Raw genomic sequence first — 10,461 nt, 5'->3', positions numbered from 1 at the left:
ACAAATAACTGGATTGGTCCTTAGCATTTAAGCTACAGAGACCAACCAATGGAATCAAAGTCACCAAAGACTGGTGGTACTTTTCAGGAAAAGTCATATGAACAGGGGCATGAATCATTCCATTTTGTATTCATCTGAGCTCTGCCCTGGTCATTCATCTCTGAGATGTATCATTTAATTGGAAGGAACACAAATCTGAAATGTCCTAGACATCACATGCTGTCTTAGGAGTTAGAAGAGACATTAGAAAATCAACCCCCTCAATTTTGCACGTGATGAAACTGAGGCCAAGAGGCATAACAGTTTATCCAAGGTCATACAGCTTGTAACTGGCACAGATGCACAGATGGTTTTCTCTTTTTCTTTCTCTTTCTTTTTCTTTCTTTCTTTCTTCTTTCTTTTTCTTTCTTTCTTTTTTTTAACTATTCCTCCTCAAAGTGCAATTTATTTATTTGCCAGTCTTGATGGTTGCCTCTCTGTTACTCTTGTTACTTACCTAATTCTGGATCGGGCATTTGCAGGTTTCATCCTGGCATCTCCAAGGTGCTGCGGAACACTTTAACAGACAGACAAATTCATCATCAAGTGGTTTCACCTCTTGCCAAGACAATTATTCCTGACAGCAGGCCAGCTGATTGAGCCATAAACGCTAAAGGGTTGGGAGGTGGGGGAGGGATGTTGAGCAGGCGCAGGCAGGGTTAAACAGCGGCCAGCCATTCACCGAGAACTGTGAGTACGCGCTACCCAATCCCCAGGGCTGCTAGGGGAAAAAAAAATCCTCCTAATGCAGGTTGCTTGGCAAAGTGCTGACAGAGGCTGCCAAATGGGCAAGAAGAGGTCCCACTTTGGATGTCACTTGATTTGTAGAGCTAGTACAGAGAGGCAGAAGAATTGAGTGTTGGCAAGAAAGAAAGGAAATAAAATTAAATTCACTGATTTATATGTGAGTTTTCTTCTAAGTGTGCTACTCAGAACTTAGAAGATGCTCCTAGGCTGTAGTTAAAATAAATTATTTTATGTATATATATATATATATATATATATATATATATATATATACACACACATACACACACACACACACACACATACACACACATATTGCCTTTCCCATTATTATCCTGCAAATCGTTTCATCTATATGGTATCTTTAAGCCTTTCCCACCTCTAATGTGGCAAGTTTGCATCTTTTCTAGTTTTAAACCCCTTGGCAGAACCGTATACATTAACAGATTGAAATGAGCTTTATTGAAATTTAGCTATTCTAAGTCATCTAAGTTGCAGAATTCCAATTTATTATGTATTTAAAGCATACCAGCACTGATTAAATCAATGCAAATTAGGTTAAATAAGAACAACATGAATCAAGTGTTTCAGCAAAGTTGAGTCGAGAAACGACGACTTTTGAGTCACCACAGCAAGTCGATACGTTTTTCACGAGTTTTAATTTCATGCCTCTAAGTGTCCAATGAACTAAAAAAGGAAAAAAAGAAAGAAAACCTCACCTATAGTCTTCCTGTTCCTCCTGTTTGTTCTCTCGTATCTCTTTACCGGTCTTTTGAGAATATCTGATTTACCAGGTTATCATGTAGCTATTATGTGTACTGGATCAGTCTCTTCTTCCAGAGTGACCATATATTTCTGTTGGCAAACTTCTTAAATGCTGTATATTGGAAAAGAGATACTTTATATGCTTTGAAAATACCCTTGACATTTTCCATGTTTGTCTGGGAAAGAAACCTGAACTCACCTAACTGAACTGCTATAGCTGCAAGTCTAGTACTAATAGTTGGGCATCAAGAATACCATTCCAAGCCATCATGCCAACATGAGGCCAGACCTCCAGTTTGGGATAAGAAAAGATAAGAATCTTGAAAATATGGATTCAGCAAATGGGAAGGAAGTCTGGGGTACATAAGTTATGAATCTGATGACCAAACATAATCTGGAACTAAGGGAAGGTCGAAGAGAGAAGCTGGTGGAGCAAACTCGGTGTCATTAGGCCAGAAGCAAAGCTTGATGGAGGGAAGAGTCGATTAATTCCTTTTCTCTTCAGCCTTGTAAATTAGGCTTTGCCTTATAAGCCCTCCTGTTTTTCTAGGTACTGTATGTTATGTCATGGAGTGGGGGAGGCACATACAATTTTTTTTTCTTGGTATGTCATTACCTCTCCTATTTTATCTCAACACTTCCAATTCATTTTAATCAGAACAATTTTTGAAAAAAGAGCTACAAGTGGAAAAATTCTGAAATGAATCTGCATTCTGGGGATTGGCTTTCCATTAGTAGTCTTTGCCAACCTTCAAGGAAGGAAATTTGAGCGATTATTTTAATGTTCTGTCATTGCTAGCACCAGCCTGGACCTTGATCTTTATGCTGTTGTCTTTGATTTTCAGTGGCAGTGAACCATGGCTTTTCTTTAAAAGGAAATCTTTAGAACTGGGGGAGAGTGGGAGTCACAATTTCAAAAAGAGAGAATTAACGTGTTGTTTCTGTGGGCACATACCATATAGCTGGCATTTCACAGAACGCCTCAAGAGATGCGTGGAGAGCCCGAGGTTGGGGGTCCCAAAGCTGTTCTCAGGAGATCCACTTACGAGAAACAAATTAGAAAGAGAGGTCATTCTACCTATCAAACTTTATCCAACTCTTAAAACAAAGTGGTAACATGGATAGCAATAAGAAACTAACTGTCATGTTCTATGAATGAGGAGAATCGCTTGGACCTGGGAAAGGGAGGTCACAGTGAGCCGAGATCATGCCACTGCACTCCAGTTTGGGCGACAGAGCAAGACTGTGTCTCAAAAAAAGAAAAGAAAAGAAAATTCATGAGGCCTATCCTGCCCTCCTCACAGGTTTTCTCTATACTGGCATGTGCTCTGATCATGCCATGTTATGCTTACCCATTGTTTTACATCCTCTCCATCTTTACTTACCTTCATTCTAACTGTCCTTCAAGGCTGATGACAAATCTCCTCTGTGATTTCTTCATTGACTCCCAGGCCCCTGCCCTATATAAAGGAATCCCTTCTTCTTCTGAACTTCATTAGCAGCTTACCTTTATCAATCTTGTGATTCTGTTCACTTTATAGGAATGTGGCAATAATTTTCTAATTGTAGTATTTTAAAACTGAAAGGGACATTAAACATCTTGGAGATGACAAGTAAAAAGACCTTGTTGAGATTCCTGCTTTGCCACTTTTTAATCGGTGTAACCCTATATACAAGTCAGTTCTGGGTCAGAGAAATAGGGCTAAGGATAGCTATATTAGAGGATATTTGGGGTAATTAGATGGGATCATGTATATTTGAGTTTGGCACTCAAAACTTTAGGCCTGGGACCACAACCCTGGAGTTGTTAGACATGTAAACTCTCAGGCCTCTCCCCAGACCCATGGGATCAAATCTGCATTTAACCATTAGTCCCAGGTAATTCATTATATTTTAGCTGCATTATTGGAATATTCACAAATTTTAACCTGAGATAAAAAACCCAGGTATTATTGATTCCCTAGTTTTATAATTGAGAAACTGAAGGGGAAGACATATTAAGTGATTGCCCACCTTTGGCAGTGGAATTGGGTCCAAAAAACTAAAACTTTCTGAGTCCTGTGTTCTCTCTCCTATTCGATTTTCAACATTTAGATTGCAAGGTCTATGTATATCACAGGCCTGAGCACTTAGCAAGGCTCTTAAAGTTTGATTTTGTAATTGGTACAGCGGGCGGTGTAGAGCCTTCATAGGTGCTAGCTTTAGGTATCTTTCAGCTGGTTTCTTCCCACATCATCCTAGGAGATAATGGTGCTCTGATATCTGGCATAAGACTTTGATTGCCGTCTTCCAAGGCAGGCAGAGTTGCATGGCAATTGATCCCATGGGGCAGCCCAACACGTTGCCCCTTCACATACACAGTTTTGGAAGTCAAGACAGCAGGGACAAGGGAGGGGAGGTAAGTTGGAGGTGCTTTCGCGTTGTCTCTGGGAAAAGCTTTGATGTTAACAGAGCTCGCTTACATTACTCCTCAGTTTACTTATCACTGCCAGTCTGCTACCATAGCATGCGCGTATTTCTCATGGATACTTTATTCTGAAAAATGCAATGAAGAAACGCAGAAGGGACAAAAATTAAATGAAGATGAAGTCACCTAAAATTCAATCACCAGAGATAAACTATTAAATTTCAAGTATACATTCTTTTAGAATTTGTCTGCTCTTATTTATTAATTAGGTTGTTTCTGGTTTTTGTTTTGTTTTGTTTTTGAGATGGAGTCTTGCTCTGTCACCCAAGCTGGAGTGCAATGATTCAGTCTCAGCTCACTGCAATCTCTGCTCCCTGGATTCAAGTGATTCTCCTGCCTCAGCCTCCTGAGTAGCTGGGATTACAGGTGTGTGCGCCACCATGCCTGGCTATTTTTTTTTTTTTTTTTTTGTATTTTTAGTAGAGACAAGGTTTCTCCATGTTGGTCAGACTGGTCTCAAACTCCTGACCTCATGATCCACCCACCTTGGCCTCCCAAAGTGCTGGGATTATAGGCATGAGCCACTGTGGCCGGGCTGTCTCTCGTTTTAGTCATTATAAAATATACTGTGATTAATATCCTTGTACCTCTGAACATATGGGTGTCCATGTCTTTAAATGTTTATTCTAGAAGTGGAATTGTTGTTCAAAGGATGAGGACTTTAAAAAAACTATTATTACATAACGCCAAATTGTCATCCTGAAAGATTTTATACTTTTCATCCTCAATAGCTCTTTTGGGTCCCTCTCCTTCATCTGGCTGGGACCCCAACTGGTATTTCTGTCTGCCTTTGTTCATGATACCTGGAAAACATACTTCTTCCTCACAGCCATTTTCTCATTCCATGCTCTGGAGGGAATTACCACTTCAGAAAGAAGGCTGGCTCGGGGCCTTCAAGATTCCTTCTGGAGTTTATGAGAATTTAATTCCTGCATCTTATTAAGTAGCTGGCCAGTCAGATTATTTTTGCAAAGCTGTTGATGTCCGAAAATGGATTAATCCAGCATTACTTAAAATGCTCTATGGGGGTAAAAGTATTGAAATGCATTCGTGAAATGCACAAGGCTTTATTCTGTTGTTCGTGATTCACACTCATAAGAAATCTCAATCTCGCAGTCTCTGTTGTAAGAAATCTTGTTTTTCATGGTTTCAGCCATTTATTTGGGATTTCTGTTAACACAAAACCAGACAGTTTTGCAAACTTATTTAATTGCCATTTATAGGTGCATTTGACTTTAAAGTGGCTATCACCTTACCAAGAAATGATTCCAAGATTCAGATTTCAAGCACCTAGTGGTGCAGGAACCTGTTTTATGTCATATTTTTAATCAATTTTGGTGGATACCTAGACAACTACAGTTCTTCTACTTGAATTAGCAAATCTCACCTTCTCATCCTAGCCATAAATAAAGGAAACAATTTCGTTCTGTAGTAAGTTCTGTCTCTGATATTCCTTGACACTTAATTATCTTGTTTTATAGAATTTTACAGATGTTGGAAATTTTGCTCTCACAGATAAAATGAAACTCTCTAAGAACAGACATATCACTTTCTTTGCTTTTTGGACCTTCTAATATCTACCTTTAAAGGGAGTAAGAAGATCCGATATGAGAAATGATATCTAGAGAGATTAGAATTGCCACTTACCACTAGCAAAGGTGTTCCCTTTTCTCTTAGTGCATTCTGCACAGTTCTGGGTGTGTAAAGACTCTCACTGAATTGAGTTGATTAGTTTGAATGCTTGCCTAATCAATAACCTATGGAATTGAAATTTAGAAACCTCTGTATTACATTGACATATAGGCACAAACTATTAACCCAGCAAAGCTGAAACTTTTGAAGTAGCGCAGATGAATGCCATTTTGGGTGGCCTTCTGTGACAGATCTATTAGTTGTAGAAAATTCCCTATCATCCATAAGCAACAGGTCTTCGGTGGTAAACTAACCTGCCTAGTTAGATCCATTTATCTCTTCATTCAAGATGTCTCTCATTCTCAGAAACCACTTTTTAATCTCTAACAAGAGTCTTGAAAATGGCTTTTTAATTATTTACCATACATGTTTGCTGCTGTTCTTATTTTTTTGTTCAAGTCAGATGGAAGTTTACCCAATGAGAGGCAGAGTTTGATAAAATGTGGTCCCTGCCCTCTGTGTTTGCAATTCTGCGGTGGAGGTGATGAGTAACAAGGTAATATTATTCATGCTATGGCAGAGACGTCAACAATAGCTGTGGTTGGAGAGATTTCTCTAGCTAATTGAGCAAATCGAGGTAGGGGAAAGGAAGATGAGCTGACCATATGGATGGATGGAGGAAGCCACTCCAGTCAGTAGGCAAAGTTTGTGAGAGGAAAAAAAAAAAAAAAAAAAAAAAAAAGCTTTTGAGATGCATACTGTGTCCGGAGCATAGGTATGCTGCAGAAGGGTGTGAGAAAAGATGAGACCAGAGTGTGAATTTAGAGCCAGATTGGAAAGACTCTCAACTTGAAATATGATTTCCAAAATGTGAGTGCAAAGAATATAATTCTGACGACTGCCTTGAACATGAATGGAGCAGAAAGGATACTGAAAGCAATGAGAGCGGTTGGGAGACTACCATATCTTCCCAAGTGAGATACTGTGCAGGCTATGTTCACATTACAAATGGGCAGGGCAGGTCAGGTGCAAGAATAGTTTTGCAGCGGATTGACAAACTTTTAAATGGTACTCTTTCTAAGAAAGATTATTTCAATAGAATGGATTGCTTTAGGGGAGAAGGAAGACAAAGAAGAGTAGGATGTAAAAGCCAGCTAAGCTCACACTTGGAATCAGGAGTGAGCAGTTGCAGATCTCAACAGACATTACAGATGGACATACATATCAGGGAGTCCCTGGAATTTGCTTGGTGGTTACAGTGGTGGCAGTAGATGCAAATTCCAGAAAGAAAGATTAGAATAGCAGCTGATACACATTCAAAAGTTTCCACAGTCCAATAAGGTGATGCCAGGGGTAGCAGCTAGACAAGGATGACAGTACCTTGGGTTACCTACAAAGTACATATTTTGATTAAATGCATTCTCATTCTAATGTATTACAACTGAATTTTGTTAATGAGCAAATGATATTGTAGACTGTATTCAGCTTAAGGAATATCAGTTTGCAGAGCCTCTAGGTGATGATTCTCAGCAAGGAGGAATAGCATGGAGGAGGAGAAGTAGAGATCACCACAATAGGAGGGACAGTTTAGTAAAATTAGAAACACTGCCCTAGACCATGGCAAACAGCCTTTAATATATAGGCTTGGCCATGGGACTGTCATTAATATGAGTTTCATGTGGCTGTGGAAAAGGTAAAATATGGTTGAGACTGATAGATTTGGAGAGAACGTCAGATGTTCAAGTTCACCAACACTGGGGGAGGAAGCCTCACCATGAGTGAACCTGCAAAGGAAACGTTTAAGGATGATGCTGTCTGCCTAATGGCTCTGTGTCAATGACTATCTGATGTTGAGTGTATCATTTCTGGAGAGGGTTTGTCTTTAGCATATCATATCAATGTAAGATTATTCCTTTGTAGACAGACCTTATATTCCCTCCTCAAACATGGAACAAGGTGATGGCTGGAGGTCATGTCCTTCAGTGGTAAATCTATATTTGCATTTTTGCAGAAGAATTTGAGACATCTAATAACACTGTGAAAAGCATTTTCAAATTTCTGACTTTATATTAGTCTGAAAAGTGTTCTACCATTTAGAACTGTGTGATCTGGGCAAGTGACTTAACTTCTAAGCAGAAACACTCAACATAGTAAAATAAAAGAAAAATAAGTTGAATTATAAAAACAGAAAATACTTAAAATGCCATTGCAATAATTACCTATATCAATTTATATTATGTCAGGGCAAAAATCACATGCTGTAGATTGAAGGAAAGGAGGAAAATAATCATAAGCACAAATTTCATTGTGCACCACTAACTCAGACTTTTAACTTCTCCTTCTTTAGATATCTGTTCCTACTTTAGGGGCTGCATAAAAAGCAAATTCAAAATGAAAAAGACAGCAACAAACATCCCCAAACATGACGGCGTAAGCAACAATTATTTCATTTAGTTTCTGGCAATGTGTGTTGGCTGAGTATATCTTCTGTGTGGATCAGGTTGACTGAAAGCTGCGGCGTTCACTCAAGTGTCCATGATCAACTGGAAAATTACTGCAAGACTGGCCAATCCAGGATGGTTTTCCTCACAGGGATGGCGATTGGCAGCCTATTGGCTGGGACTCAATTAACTTTGGGTTAGGGTACCTGAGTTCGCTCGCACCTGTTATCTCACCCTTCAGTAAGCTAGCTCTGGTTTGATCAGGTGGTGATCGAAGCGTTCCAGGAGCAGCAAAGGAGAAGTCTCAGTGCAAAATACTTTTCAAGTCTTACCATACGGAAAATTGCTGTTGTCTGTTAACTAAAGCCAATCACATGGTCTGCCTGAATCAAGGAGTGGACAAATAGACTCCATCTCTTGATGGGACAGGAAGAATTTATAGTTGTCTTTTGCAGATTAAGTACGGTTTAATATGATTACAACTGTAAGTATGGAATGCTCTAAAGTGATTTTTATTTCTCAAGCCATATGAACCTAACAGCATCATCCATAAGCACTGAGGATCAGCAGTGCAGGTATCATCTATAGCTTGTTAGAAATGCAGAATCTCAGACCCCACCTAAGACCTACTGTAACGAATCAGAATCTACATTTTTACGAGATCGTCAAGTGATTCATAAGTCCTCTAAGGTTTTAGAAGTACTGTATCTTTTTTTTGTTTCTCATAATTCCCTTTCTTAGAATTGCTATGTTCTCTTGTTGAGTGATAGATCTTTGATTTTTAAAGGTGCCAGAATTGTTTCCTTCTGCACAATTGAAACAGAACAAACACAGGTTTATACAGTAAAACAGGTTGCTTCACAGCGTGAATAGCTAGAGAGAGAGAGGATATGACATTTTTATGCTTAACTGTCCTGTGCCTTTTTTAAAAATAGAAATTTAAAAATTAAGATAACAGTACATACATATTTTAAAATATTGTATTTAACCAGGCAGCACCATTCAGATATTAGAGCAATTTTTAAAGAAGTAGAAACAGCAAGGCACATACTGAAACTGACCTTTTACATTTCTGAACCATTACTTAACCACACCTTGATTTTCTGAAGCTTCGAAGATTGATTTTCCAATCCTTAGTCTGCAGTTTAAATATCTCTAGAACATGTTTGAGTCTCGGGGTACTTTTTAAGATTTTATACGATTGGCCAGGCACGGTGGCTCATGCCTGTAATCCCAGCACTTTGGGAGGTCAAGGCAGGTGGGTCTCCTGAGGTCGGGAGTTCAAAACCAGCTTGGCCAACATGGAGAAAATTCATCTCTACTGAAAGTACAAAATTAGCCGGGTATGGTGGTGCATGCCTGTAATCCCAGCAACTCAGGAGGCTGAGGCAGGAGAATCGCTTGAATCTGGGAGGTGGAGATTGTGCTGAGCCAGGATTGTGCCACTGCACTCCAGCCTGAGCAACAAGAGCAAAACTGTGTCTCAAAAAAAAAAAAAAAAAGAGAGATTTTATGTATTAATAAGACCAGCACAGCACAATTTAAGCATCTGGCATGTGCCGGCTCCTCGTCTCCCCTAGTTTGCCTTTTACCTTAAGTTTGAACAGAAAGAGAGAAGAAAAGAAATTTTGCATTAACATCAAATGCTGTTGTTTTGTGTGATGTTTGCTTGCCACATTCTCTTATCAAAATGGGACAACTTCTTTGAAGCTGTAACAGATGTTCTTTTAACTGTATATGCTTTGAGGGCCTGTTCTTGTCAATCAATAGTTAACACATATCTCTTGAGTACTTAACATATGCAGGCATATTCAAGGTCTGGGGATACAGTGGGGAACAAAACTGAGCAACTTTATAAGCAAATAGATTAATACGATAATTTTAGGTACTGATAAAGGGAAAATTAAATAGGATCATGTGGAAGAGAGAAATTGAAGGACAGGACCTGCTTTACCTATGGTTAGGCAAGTCTTCCTTGAGGTGGTGGTATTTGAGTTGAAACCTGAATAATGAGCAAGGGGCAGCCGTTTAAAGTGCCATGAGATACACATACCAAGCAGAGAGAACAGAAGGTTCCAAGGCCTGGAGACTAAGACAAATCTGGTCCAAGGGACTATAAAACGGTTAGTATGCCCAAATGAGTGAGGGGAATGAAGAGATGGGGAGGAGAATTTTGAACACAAGATACGCTTTTTAAAGAATCCCTGTACATTTTTATAAAGGTTAACAAACATTCACCAGCATCCTCATAACCTCCACCAGACCTTATAAAGTGATTGATTACTCTATCTTAGGCACTAAATTAAAGCACTTTAATATATTAATTCCATTTATTTACCCAAATTCTATGAAATCCTACCACTTTCAGAA

At 39.1% G+C, this 10,461-nt stretch overlaps 1 protein-coding gene across 6 annotated transcripts in view; it reads left to right on the top strand.

The window, feature by feature from the left end:
* Positions 1-10,461, top strand: part of CTNNA2 (catenin alpha 2) — a 1,155,573-nt gene that overhangs the window by 811,238 nt on the left and 333,874 nt on the right. The gene's annotated exons all lie outside the window — the stretch shown is intronic.

Source organism: Saimiri boliviensis, chromosome 1 (assembly GCF_048565385.1).
Source record: "Saimiri boliviensis isolate mSaiBol1 chromosome 1, mSaiBol1.pri, whole genome shotgun sequence".
Taxonomy (NCBI): domain Eukaryota; kingdom Metazoa; phylum Chordata; class Mammalia; order Primates; family Cebidae; genus Saimiri; species Saimiri boliviensis.
Note: the sequence above shows the minus strand (reverse complement) of the source record. Positions and strands in the feature narration are given on the sequence as shown.